The sequence below is a fragment of the Leopardus geoffroyi genome, chromosome A1, assembly GCF_018350155.1.
Source record: "Leopardus geoffroyi isolate Oge1 chromosome A1, O.geoffroyi_Oge1_pat1.0, whole genome shotgun sequence".
NCBI classification, from domain to species: Eukaryota; Metazoa; Chordata; class Mammalia; order Carnivora; family Felidae; genus Leopardus; species Leopardus geoffroyi.
Window position 1 is genome coordinate 24,743,578 of NC_059326.1, and position 14,340 is coordinate 24,757,917.

Genomic DNA, 14,340 nt, shown 5'->3' on the forward strand with positions numbered 1-14,340 from the left:
GGCCCATGGCCCAGGCCCATTGCCTATCTTTCAAAAAGACTGGACCCAGTAGCGGCTGGCTGGCCCCCTTGCCTCCGTATGATCGACTAAACCCTGCCTCCCTATTACCAGACCCGGACTTGGATACCCCTCTCCATGACTGCGCTGAGATATTGGCACAGGTTCATGGAGTTCGGAAAGATTTACAGGATCATCCGCTGCCAGACGCCGAAGTTACCTGGTTCACTGACGGCAGCAGCTTTATACATCAGGGTCAAAGGTACGCGGGGGCAGCAGTCACAACTGAAACTGAGACTGTTTGGGCAGAGCCTTTGCCAGCTGGCACCTCTGCCCAACGAGCTGAACTTGTGGCCTTAACCAAGGCACTGACTTTGGGAAAAGACAAGAGACTAAACTGTTAACTGCAGAGGGGAAAAGAAATATTGGCTCTTTTAAAGGCACTCTGGCTGCCTAAACGACTAGCCATCATACATTGCCCAGGCCACCAAAAACCGATCACACCGGTGGCCAGAGGAAATAATTTGGCTGACCAGGTGGCCCGAGGGGTGGCCTTACAGGTGGACTGTGCTTTAATGACCACCCTACCAGACCCCGGTCCAGCTAGCTTACCAGAAAGCCCCACCTACACTAAAAAAGACCTAGACTGGATCCAAAAATTGCCTATGACTCAGTGCCTTAACGGATGGTGGAAAGCAGTGGACTGTAGCATAATCCTCCCAGAGGAAATGGGAAATAAAGTCTTATCCAAGATGCACCGAGCCACTCATATGGGCACAAGAAAAATGCAAGACATGCTAGAATCACCATCAAAGACTCTAGGACAAAAATTGAACAGATAGTTACTAGCTGTAAAGCTTGCCAACTAACTAACGCCACCAACCACGGGAAAAACCCTGGCTCCAGAACTCGCGGAACCAGGCCGGGAGCCTATTGGGAAGTAGACTTCACCGAGGTAAAGCCTGGAAAATATGGATATAAATATTTGCTAGTGTTTATAGATACCTTTTCAGGATGGACAGAGGCCTTCCCCACCAAGCATGAGACTGCGCAGGTAGTAGCAAAGAAAATGTTGGAAGACATCATGCCCAGGTACGGATTCCCTACCCTAATAGGATCAGACAACGGACCAGCATTCATTTCAAAGGTAATACAAGGGATAGCGCAGTTTATTGGGGCCGATTGGAAACTACATTGTGCATATAGACCCCAAAGTTCAGGACAGGTAGAAAGAATGAATAGAACCCTAAAAGAGACCCTAACCAAATTGACCATGGAGACTGGCGTTAACTGGGTAGTCTTACTCCCCTATGCTCTGTTCAGGGTACGGAACTCCCCTTATAAACTTGGATTAACCCCCTTTAAAATCATGTATGGAGTGCCCCCCCCTATAATTCCCAACCTACAGTCTAATGTGTTAACTGAATTTGATGATCATGAACTTCTTATTTCCCTGAAGGGAACTCCAGCACACCCACCAGGAAGTTTGGCCCAGATTGAGAGCTATTTATGAGAACGGGCCCCCTCCTGAGCCGCATCACTACCGACCCGGAGATTGGGTATATGTGCGGAGACACCAGCAAGAGAACTCATTACTGCAGGGGCTCTAACTCTGGCCATCTACTTCTCGCTCCCACATTCGGCCCCTGCATCATAAACAAAATTATTAAGTTTGTCCAAGACAGGTTCAATGCTGTACAAATAAAAAACTGAAGAGCCAAGATTGGCTCTTTAGGCACAAGAAAAAGGGGGGAATGAAAAGAGCAATCCAAACAGTTTAAAGCTAAGTTCTCTCTTCCTGTATTGTGGAGAAGTCTGTTTTGCTTGCTGTTTCCACGAAAGGCCATTTATCTCTCAACACCTCAAGTGCGGAAAGGGGATCCACATTGGCTTTGGCTGGGAAGGAGTGGGCTGTGGTTTAGATAAGGAAATCGAGTTCTGTTGTGAAATAAAAGGAGAATACTGCTGTTTAGGAAGGCAGTAAACGTGGCGCATGGCAGCAAGTCACAGAAAATAGGGAAGACAGAGCTCTAGTGGTTATGGGATAGAGGCTCAGTGACCTGGGCCCTGAGTAACAGAGAGTGGTCAGAATGGGAGGGGAGACTGGCAGGGGCTGGGGGGAGGTGAGAGGAAGGGCTGGGGGAGAAGACCTCTAGGCCTATGCTGGGTCCCTCTCGTGCATCCAGGAACATCCTCGAATGGTGTCTTTATCACTGACCACCCAGCCTTCACCCATATGGAAACCACTAAGTCCACCTCTGAGCTGCACACAGAAGAAACGGGGCTCCACCTGCTCCTGTGCCTTTCCAGCCGCCAGACTAGCAGGGGCGACCCCCCCAGCAAGGCCATAGGCGGGCTTCTGTCCAACTGCCCCGTGCAGACACTTCCCCCACAACCTCCCACGATACCTAAAACCCAAGAGGGGCGCTGGGGAAGTTCCAGTCTTCAGTTGGGCACAGATCCTGCCAAACTGAGCAACATCTAGACCCTCAGGCTGGGGTAGTGCTTAAGGACATCCCCGTTACCGTTATAATGTGAGATTATCTTCCTACTTCTTTTTTTTTTTTTTTTTTTTTTCAACGTTTATTTATTTTTGGGACAGAGAGAGACAGAGCACGAACGGGGGAGGGGCAGAGAGAGAGGGAGACACAGAATCGGAAACAGGCTCCAGGCTCTGAGCCATCAGCCCAGAGCCCGACGCGGGGCTCGAACTCACGGAACGCGAGATCGTGACCTGGCTGAAGTCGGACGCTTAACCGACTGTGCCACCCAGGCGCCCCTCTTCCTACTTCTTTTAAAGCTATTTGCCTTTTACACAGGAAACACTTTCCACTGTGCCCACTGAGAACTCGGAAGAGCTGTGATTCCATTTGCTCAAAGGAGCGCAGGCAAGGAGCAGGATCTAATCGTCATGATAACAGACGCTCTCTATTATCGTAATGGAATGAATGCGGTTGGAATCCAAATACGGGGACACTTGAGGGCTCCTTGAGCTTTGCCAAAAGGAACACTGTAGATCACTTTGGGTCTCTTTTTTGGCATATTGCCAAATAGAAGGGGAAATGAAATGGGAAAGTTCCAGTTAAGGCAATTCTTTCTGTGATGTATGATGTTACAAAGAACTGCCCTTGTCTGGATGCTGTTTTAAGGTCTGTTTATTACCGTGCTTTTGGGCCAAGAGAATCCTCAGTTAAGTTCAATTGGAAATCTGGTGCCCGAGCAAGTATCTCGCAATTAAATAATGACTTATTTGTAACCGTCTCTGTATCTGTCCTCGGCCTTCTGGAGACTATTGATCTCGTTGTTGAGCCAAGTTTTGCATTACTATAAATTACTCGGGTAATTCTTACTTTTTAGTGCCTCACTTTTCAAATTAGAAGCATATGACAGAAGTGAGAGTGACTCAGGGAGCAAAAAAAAATGCCATTAGTGTGCCTTTCTTTTTAGTACAAAAAATTGATACAACCCGTAAGCTATATGAAATTGAGCTAGAGAAAAGTAAAAGAAGAAAATCGAGCCATTATTTCTACAGTTTTAAGTAATCCCATGGTTTTCACCGAACTTTAAAATATTATGGTAAGTGGCTTGGCTGAGTTCCTGAGGAAAACGCCCCTTTCCCGCATGAAGTATCAACTCAAGACAAATCTAGTCATAATACTATTCTGGGCATATCCCTGGCTTCTGCTGAATTTCTAAACGTCAGCTTTCTGTATTTGAAATATACTGAAAATTTAACTGGTTCGAATTTTCCCAGCAATGAAACAAATTCAGCAAGTTGATGTGGAAATGCCGAGGAGGGTTGGACATTTCAAATTTGATGTGACACTTTGAGGACACAGACTCCTATTGTCATGCTCTAGGTGTCAGGAGACATCCTTTCCAATTTTCAGGAGCAGCCAGGGTAGAAATTCTCTCAAAAGGGACGAGTAGTTCCACTGCCCCGGATTCAAGCATTGCCTGTGGGTCATGAGGGGCCTGATGGGGAAGCTGGTGTGGCTGCTTTTCTGAGCAAGTGAGACCCAGTGAAGCGGGGAGGGGGGGGCGGGGGGGGGGAGGCTGCTGGGGGCAGCACGGAGGGAGTAATTTGACCCTCCCCCCGCCCCTCCCCCCCACTGGCCCTTCTTTCCTGCCTCTGCAGGAAATCTCTGGTAGATGCCAGAAGTCCTTCCTGCCCCTTTGGGTCATGTGACCAGTATCATTGCAGCAACAAAGCATCCAGTCCAGTGTGACAGTCATACTGGAAGCTCTTAAGCAAGTGAGAATAGTACCGGGTCAGGCTTGAAACCCACAGTGGGGTAGGGGCCCTGATCAACTGTGCTTGTCACCCCCTGGCTACTCTCCCCCAGCTTGCTCTCCCATCGCTTCTCTGTAGTTTCTGCTGCTTTCTGAGTGATGCCAAGGGCGAACGGGATGGGAGAAAAGGGCACGGTCTTTGTCACTGGCACTGCCGCGATCAGACATTGTGCCTTTTGGCCTTGCTGGGTGCTCAGTTGGACTCCGTCTGGGCAATGTAGTGGGTTTCTTGGAGAGGCCCCCACTCACCAGGAATCTGCCACTGCAGCTCCCACGAGCCGCCACAAAACTAGTTTTGTCCACTTCTTTCCTAGCTCTTTGGTTGGGAATGTTCCGTCTAACACCTCAATTTGGAAACGTATCATTTTGTCTTAAGCATTTAAAAATGGGAATGCCGAGAGTCACATTTTAGCGTCCTATTATCGTTGCTAACCAGGACGAAACAACAGCTTAGCAACCTAGCTCGGATGCATGCGTCTGTAAAGTGCTAACGTGTACCCAGAGAGAAGCTTAGTTGGGGAGTTTTTTATTTTTTAAGTTCATTTATTTATTTTGAGAGAGAGAATGCAAGCAGGGGAGGGGCAGAGAGAGAGAGAGGGAGAAAGAGAATCCCAAGCAGGCTCCGTGAAGTCAGCACGGAGCCCAACGTGGGGCTCAAACCCACGAACCGTGAGATCATGACCTGAGCTGAAATCAAGAGTCGGACGTTTAATCCACTAAGCCGCCCAGGTGCCCCTGGGGAATTATTTTATTAAGGAGTCAGAAGCAGAACAGGCTGAGCAGGTGAGAGCGTAAGGATTGCTTAGGAAAGTCTGCAGCGAGCTGGGGACTATGATAACGTGGGGCTGGCATTTTCCACCGTGGTGCATGTTGGCCACTCAATAACATGCTTATATGCTGTTCCTAGGCTTTCTTGGCTTGCTGGTTTAGAAGACATTTTTTTTTTTCTTTTAAGAGGTATACAGGGGTCTAAAAAGGAAAATAATTTGACCAGAGGTGGTCGATTTGTTCCTTGCCAGTAAGTAGGTCAGAGTCTGATGAGGTGAGAGAGCCTGCCTGACTCCCTGCCCTACTGCACAAATAGCCTTGCAGGTAAATCAGTTTGCTTACCCTTGTCCCCAACCTAATGTATAAACCTAAGTGAAATCAGGTTCAAAAGGGAATTAAGACCAGCTGAAGGGAAAAAGAAATGATCTAAAAGCATATTACTTTAGTAGAGGGAATATGACTCTCTCCTAATGTATTTGATTGTAGTGTATTACAAGCTGTATTTGTTAAGATTAAATTTGGCTGGAGATAACAGAAAAGCCCAAAATATTGATGGCTACAACAAGATAGAAATTGAGTTCTTTCCATGTGCAAGGTAGGCATACCAGTCTGACATTGTGGCTTATGGTGTCACCAAGGACCTAGGCTCCTACCTTCTATTTTCGAGGTGACCTCATGGCCCAAAATGGCTACTGGAACTCCATCCATCCTGTCTGTCTTCCAGGCTAGAGACAAGGGGAGAGATTAAAGAGCAAAAAGAGCCTCCTCTCAAATCCATCTGTTCCCTTTAACCAGCCCTCCGGGAGTCCTACCAACACTTTCACTTAGATTTCATTGCCATGAGGTAGTGACTGAATCTAGCTTCAAGGGAGCCTGGGAAACAAAGTACTTTATACTGGGAGACAGTTGTGCCTAGTTAAAAATCAAGATTCTACTTCAAAGGAGGGAAAGGAAAAAGGAAATGTGAATAATCCGTCTTCTGTGCCACACAGGTAATACTAAAAAAACAATGGCTTTAAAATCCCTCCTTTCCTTCAGTATATGAAAGTGCTTTGCAAATTATAAAATATTTAGGCAATGTAATCTGCTTTACAATGGTATGTAAGGGGCTGAAGTGTTGTGAAGACAGCACATTATTTGATGAGAGATTAAGTGAGCAAATTAAGAGCATTGAAATCATACTGTCTTTTTCTCCTTATAAATAACTTGAAGATTGTGAGCAAATACCTGAATTATTTTTTAAATGAGAATATATAGTCTGACATCTTGTCTGAGGCTGACAATAGATCAGAATATTTAAAATTGTGAAGTCACTTATGCAGTATATTGTTAGAGTCACTTTCTGTTGCATGGAGAATTTATTCAGTTGAATAAATGTAGAAAAAGTCCCTGCTGTGGGCCAGACACCATGCTAGAAAATACCTTAAAAACCAACAAAAGGGAAAACAACGTCCGCTATTTGTAAGAAGAAAAAAAGGAACAATTTATGAGAATGCAAATTCCACGAAGACAGGAACTTTTGTCTCTTTCATTCACTGCTGTCATTGAAGTGTCCTACCCAAGTGTCTGTCATACAAAAAGAACTCAATAAATATTTGTTAATTGAATGAATGAATAAATAAATGAATTCATCCAAGAAAATACCTGCCACTTACTCTAAAAAAACCAAAAAACTATCTTGGAAAAGAAAACTGACAAATCAATTCAAAAGTGAGTATATGTCTGATTTTATACAATATATGTGTTTCTGAGGAGCAGAATATTAAATCATATTTAGAGCTATTTTATTTAAAAAAATTTTTTAATGTTTATTTATTTTTGAGAGGGAGCACAAGCAAGGGAGGGGCAGAGAGAGGGAGACACAGGATCTGAAGGAGGTTCTAGGCTCCAAACTGTCAGCACAGAGCCCGACGCGGACCCCGAACTCACAAATCGCGAGATCGTGACCTGAACCAAAGTTGGATGCTCAACTGACTGAGCCACCCAGGCACCCCTCGAGCTGACAATTTAAAGGTGTCATATGAAGATTGATTTTATAAAACAAAGATCCTTTTATAAAGAGAATAATCACCTTTGGTTTATTTGACAGATCTAGATTTTTAACTTTTTTTTTTTTTACATTTATTTATTTTTGAGAAACAGAGTGAGACAAAGCATGAGCAGGGAGGGGCAGAGAGAGAAGGAGACACAGAATCTGAAATAGGCTCCAGGCTCTGAGCTGTCAGCACAGAGCCCGATGCAGGGCTCGAACCCACAGACCGTGAGATCATGACCTGAGCCGAAGTCGATGCTCAACCGACTGAGCCACCCAGGCGCCCCAGATCTAGATTTTTAAAATGTGACATTTGTATAAAGTCAACTCCACTTAGGTGTCCAGAAGAGAACAGAAAATGAATTAAAACCAATATGCAGTTTTGAAGTATCATATCGTCTCTATAAAACTATTTTTTTCTATGACAAAGTGTTAGGCTTGGCAAATTGAGTGCAGTCAAGATTTTTTTCATGCTTCTTCCTCTCATGAAGTAGAAATCAAGGGAATCATTCCAGAGACTCCCCTTCTCCCTCATACTCAACATCCTTTCTGTTAATTTTACATTCTAAATATTTCTAGAAAATTTTCCTCCCTATTACTACTGTCATGCCTTGTTGCAAATCCCAGCACCTTCTCTGAGTTTTCCGGTCTGTTCACACAGTGGATCGTGTTATTATTCTTCCATTAAAACCTTCAGTGGCTCTTCAGCAGCTAGTGACCCTTCTTCGTATGGAATGTGAGAGCCTTAAGACCCAGCCCTGTTTACTTCTCTGGAATGTGAGAGCCTTATGACCCAGCCCTGTTTACTTCTCTGGCCTTAAGCCTTATCTCTGAAAAATCCTCTGCTGTGCAATTGACAACATTAACCCTGTTCCTCTGGCTTAACAAATATGCCCTCCGGAAATCTTTCTTGAATCTCCATAATTGGTTCTGTGCTACTTCATTGTGGACACGCCTCTGTCATAGAACATTCCACATGATACTTTATGCAAAGAGCCTATATTTCATGGCATGTAGTAGGTACTCAAGAAATCACTGGCGAAACTTGAACTCCCCTGGGGAAGAAGCGATCTCCAGGGAACACTAGCTTGAAAGTTTTACTCAAATAAGTTTAATGTGATTATTATTTATTTTCTTTATTCTGCTACAAAACAACAAATCTTCAGGTGTCCCCAGAGGTATGCAGCAGAAGGGCCTCCCTTTGGCCTCCCGCACGTATGTCCTCCCACAAACACTTTATGATCAAACGTATAGCATTTCTTATTGGTGAAAAACAGGAATTCCTGACGTGTTAGGAAAGAGTGGCTCGGATGGTCAAAATGGGTTGGCGCTCTTGATTTGTGGAGTTATGGATTTCTGAGATTAATTGGATTTGGAACATTTGCATTGTTTGCTAGCCAAAGGAATCCTATTTAAAGATTAGAAGTGCTTAACTAAGCACAACTTGGAGAAAATAGAAAAAGAATCAATTTTTGCCATTAATCTCTACATCTTCCCCCTCCCCTAAATGTAATGAAAACAACAAATAAAAAAATATGAGAGATCCTCAACTGACCCTCAATCAATTGGAAATGTCCTTGTGTTGGTAATTTAAAAGTAGGAGAAATTGGAGAAACCCGTGTTTAAAATCCATTTAAAAAGACAAACCACAACGCCCTTGAAGGCAGCCTTCAAGGTTACCTTGAAGGTATCGGAGAAGGGAGAATTGGGTGGGGTCCTGTAATGCTCGCCCCTTGACCTCTGTTTTCCTTGACGTTATTGGAAGTAAGGACCCAGGGTCTGGGGGTTTGGTAGGGATGGAGCATTAGTAGAGGAGACTGGATGGCCCGGTCACCTCTTTGGAACAGGACATTCCTTCCGCTTCCTAACAACCAACTCTGGGGCCTTAGGCCTTGACTCCGAGCCTGCAGGATGTGGAGGCCCTGGGTGGTACCATCTAGAACGCTCACTGCAGCTGTGCCTGCCAGGGCTGGAGAATGCTCTAGGCTGCCTCAGTTGAAGGCTAGCTCTGGGCTGCCTCAGTTGAGGGCTGGTGCTTCCCCATTTCCACCCTTGCGGTCTCTGGCAAGCAGTGACACTATGGAATCTCTTCAAATTGTCACTTGTGGTGGGTTGTTGGAAGGGCAGTTTACGGGAGACAGATTATCAAGAGTACAGGCTCAGGATGCATGAATTCAGGTACGTGAAAGTAAAGAACTTCCTCGATGGGTTAAGGTCATGGTTATGGTTAAACAGGGATACCGGTAAGCGACTGCTGAGTCCCTGGAGCCCGGGAGATGTCACATACTTCTGTCTCCTTAGATTCCAAGCAGGAAATGACAATCTACGACAAAGGGGGCTTAGGAGGCTCTGCCCTCCCATCCCCAACCCCTGCCTTTGGCCACAGTCAGCTAAGCTTGCTGATTCCATAGAGAGCTCTGATGGTGGCCAAGAGGACAAAGCAGAGAGCGACCAGAGCTGGCATCCAGTTTTTCGGAGCTGGGCAGAATATTCCTCGGAGCTCTATTGATCAAACCTTTGAGCTTAAAAATCCTGCTTTTTGAATAAGTGCGTAAGCAGTAATAGCCACGATTACTGCTCGTAATAAGATGCCAGCATTTTAACATAAACAATGTAGGTCATACAGAAGAAAATCCCCCAATGGCTGAATTGCTATCATTATCATTATTACTACATAAATGATGTCACAGAGTATATGTGCCTGGATGGGGAGACTCTATATTCTGCAGATATCAGTTTTCTTCAGTTTCTAACAAAAATCCACAGTAGTTTATTTGGTGAAAGGGAGGGACATAATACACAACAATTTTAAAGATTTTAATAATTATTGTAGAAAAATAAAGGTATAAGGGTAACTAAAAAGTATTGAGCAAAAAACAGCAATGAGTTGGAACTTGAGAAACCAGATATATTAATTAAGATGCAGTTTCAGTTAAAAGAATTAAAACCGTATGGTGTTGGCATCACAGAGAACAAGTTAGTGGACTAGAGTAGAAAAAAAAAAAACACAGAAAAACAGATCTAATTATGTAGGAATTTAATGCATAGTAAAAGTGGCATTTCAAGTTGGTAGGGTGAAGCCTTAGTTGCTATTGGATGGGGACATAATTTTTCAGCATTCTAGAAAGATTTAAATTTGGAGCCACCCCTCATGTTCCATACTAAAGTAATTTTGAAATGAATCGAGATTAAAAGGTAAAATAAACTACAGATGGATCTTTATGTAACTGGAAAGAAAGAAGGACTTGCTAAGCTTAGCAATAAAAATCAAAAACATAAGGGAATAAATTGATTTTGACCAGTATCTGCCCATTATCCCTAAACCCCGGCTCCTGGTAACCACTATTTTACTCTCTACTCTGACCTTGACTTCTATGGATTCCACATATATGGGAGATCCGTGTCTGGCTTATTTCACTATTCACTGACATTATGTCATAACTCCAGTTTCATCCATGATTTTGCAACCTAAAATTTAAAATCTTTATGTCAAAAAGTAAATACATAAATGAAATAAAATCTGCTTGTCAAAAAAACCCCCACTTTGAATAAAAATAAAAGGCTGGTCGTAAATGGGGGGAAGAAAACCCCTTTCATCATAAATGACAGAAGGTAACATTCTCAACATATATAAACCATTACAAACCAGTAAGATGAACATATCAATAGAAGCATCAGAAAAAAGATGTAAAGGAAAAAATTACAAAAGATGACAGCATCATGATTATTTAACATGGAACCCAAATTAACTTTATTAGTAATAAAAGAAAGTGAAATAATCATATGTATGTACTTTCTATCTAATTGGCAATGCATATAGTTAATTAATTAACTAAAATCAACGATATTGTGGGTTTGGGGAAAAGGGCAGCTCACAGACTGCTGGTGAAAAGCTAAACTGATAATGAGGATAACAATTTAATCATAAGAATAAAAAGCTTTAAATCTCTGCACAATGTTCATCTAGCAATTTAAATGTCGGAAATTTTTGTTACAATCAAACAAAAACAAAAATAGATTTTGGCAACTATTTATCTTTGGTTTTATTACATTTATGAAATCTATTGTTGTTTACAACAGATAAACACCAGAGATAGTTTATTCAACAAGAGAATATTAGATAAGCAAGTTGGGGCATTTCCATGGCAACTTGCCAATATTGGATATAAAAAACCTAGAAAAATGTTTGCAATATATGACTCAGGGAAGAAAGACAGAGAGAAAATGTCGGCATTACATGATCCCATTAAAATCCCATTAAAACATTTTTATGTTTATTAGAGTAATTCATAATTAAACTGAAATTCAAACACTCAGAAGTGGAAACAATCACGTAATAGAAAGTGAAAGACCGTAATCCCAGCCCCAGGTTCCATTTCCCAGAGGGCACCATGAATCCTTTGTTTATCATCCAGACAGTTTCTCCCACCCCCTTCTGCACGTACCCAGATGTGTGCTCACACACATACTTGTTGTTACAGGATGACTTTGGGATTACCTTGAGAATTTTTTTTTACGTTTATTTATTTATTTTGAGAGAGAGAGAGAAAGAGCGCCCGAGCTGGGGAGGGGCAGAGAGAAGGAGAGACAATCCCAAGCAGGCTCCACGCCATCAGTGCATGGGGCTCGAATGCATGAACCACGAGACCATGAACCACGAGACCATGAACTGAGATGAGATCAAGAGTCAGACATTTAACCATTTAACCCACTGCACCACCCAGGGACGCTGGGATTACCTTGAGTATTTTACAGACAGACTGTTTCCATGATCCTTAGTCCTCCTTTGTGTTTAAATTTAATTAAGCACTCCCTACCTCAGGGCGAAAAACAGGAAAAAATAGAGGTCCAAAGAAAGCAAAGAAAGGAGGGAGGGAGAGTGAGAAGAAAAAATGAAAGTCAGGGCAAGTGAAGGAAAGGAAAGGGGGGAAAGGACCTACTTATTGAGATGTTTTGCACCAGGATAATGAACATCTAGAAAGAGAAACATTCGCCTGTCTCTGTTCTCTGCACTCTGGTGCTCGTGGAGGTCTGGAGGTCCAGTGGCTTACACTGATCAATTTTTGAATGTTACACTAGTCCTGGGATAACATTCCTAAATAATTTTTGTAGAATGAGATCTCGGGGATGACAGTGTATGGCTGAGATGAGAAGACAATAAAGTGCATTATGCCCAAACCTGCATCTTTATTTCTCTGACATCTTGGGGTGAGCCTTCTGACCTCTGGAGACCAGAGAAATGTCCATGTTAGTGACCCTTAGAATCATCTGGAGAAAGAGTGATTATGAAGATTCCTGGAAACCATCCCCAGAGATTCTAATCTAGTAGGATTGGGGGGGTGGATCTGGGATTCTGCATTTCCAAGAAGCTTACAGACGAAGTCTATATTGCTGCTATAGAATCTGACCCCCAAAAATTCTTTTAAAAAGCTACTGGAATAAGGAAGTTTCTTCTACATCCAGCTGCGTGCTTATACATGCTTAGAATTTCCCTGGAGGCAAAGACAAGAAGCTGGTAGCAATGTTTGCCTCTGAGGAGAATTGGAATCTGAAGGAAGTTGATAGGAAAGACTTACTTTTCGCTCTGACCCAAATCTCGTTCCAACTGGGTACAATATATTAGTATTACATATTCGAAAGTGAACAAAATAAATATATTCCATATGCCCCCAATTAAATATAAATGCACATACCTTTTGACCTAGCCACTTCGCCTTTAGGGATTTATCTCGCAAACAGATTTAAACACGTGCAAATGACAATGTTATTCTTTGCAAACTTTTTTTTTTTTTTCATAACAAGAGGTTATAAAAAGTCGAGAGTTCATTTGTACTGAACTGGTTAAGAAAACTATATACATTTCTCAATGGAATAATAGGCAATCATAAAAAATAATAGAAGGTAATAATGTACTGATACAGAACCACCTCTATGGCGTAGTTAAGAGGAAAGGTCCAAAAAGGAGTATATATCTGTTAATATTGTATAAATAGTAGGGAAGAAATACATTTACTTACTAGCTTACATATACAATAAAACATCCTGGAAGAATACAAAAAGCTTGGTATCACTGATTGCCTCTGAGACGGCAGGGCATTGGCATTAAAGAATTTTTAAGGGGCGCCTGGGTGGCTCAGTCGGTTAAGCGTCCGACTTCGGATCAGGTCGCGATCTCGCAGCCCGTGAGTTCGAGCCCCGCGTCGGGCTCTGTGCTGACGGCTCGGAACCCGGAGCCTGTTTCAGATTCCGTGTCTCCCTCTCTCTCTGACCCTCCCCCGTTCATGCTCTGTCTCTCTCTGTCTCAAAAATAAATAAACGTTAAAAAAAAAAAAAAAAAAAAGAATTTTTAAGATCTACTCTTTGGTATCTTTTGAATTTTAAATTATGTGATTATATTACCTAATAAATATCTTGTCAAGAATACTTGAAAATTATCTTTCCATGTCAGGAAAAACAGAGCTATCTAATTTTTTAAGTGGCTGAATGATATTACCTTGTTGGATTTACCATATTTAACCAACTCTCTACTGATAAAAACGTAAAATGTTTTCAAGTGATCACTATTATATATATTTGCACCCAAATGCGAGTATTCTTGAGCAATAACTTCTTATAACTATGTTGAAAATATATGTGTATTTAATTTTGTTACAGCTATTTAAATATTTAGCACACATTTTTGTTATTGTCATTTGTTGTTGTCGTTTATGCATTTTTGAGAGACAGAGAGCACGTATGAGAGACAGCGGGGAGGGAGAGAGGGAGACAGAGGATCTGAAGTGGGCTGTGTGCTGACAGCAGAGAGCCCAATGGGGGGCTTGAACTCACAAACCGGGAGATCACAACCTCAGGCGGTCGGTCACTCAGCTGACTGAATCACTCCTGTACCCCCTTGTTGTTACTAAATGAAACACACACACCTGACATAATGTGAGTTTTCTGACATTCTCTAGAGATAAGATCCCTGTATAAATTTCAATCATGTGATTTCATCAAGTTTCATCATTAGCAATGACATTTCGGACTTCAATACACATAAAAATATGACGCATATGAAACAATTTTGTGCCATTCTGAAATTCAATTGTTTGTTATATCAAAATGCTCTTACCTTCCTGTTACCAAACACTAATTCTTAAAGAAGCAAGTTCTACTGTATGCATATGTTGCTTTGCAATGTAATTTTCAAGTTTTACCGTATTTTCTTGCCAGGCTATCTTTGGGTTTTTCTTTTCATGTTTATTCATTTT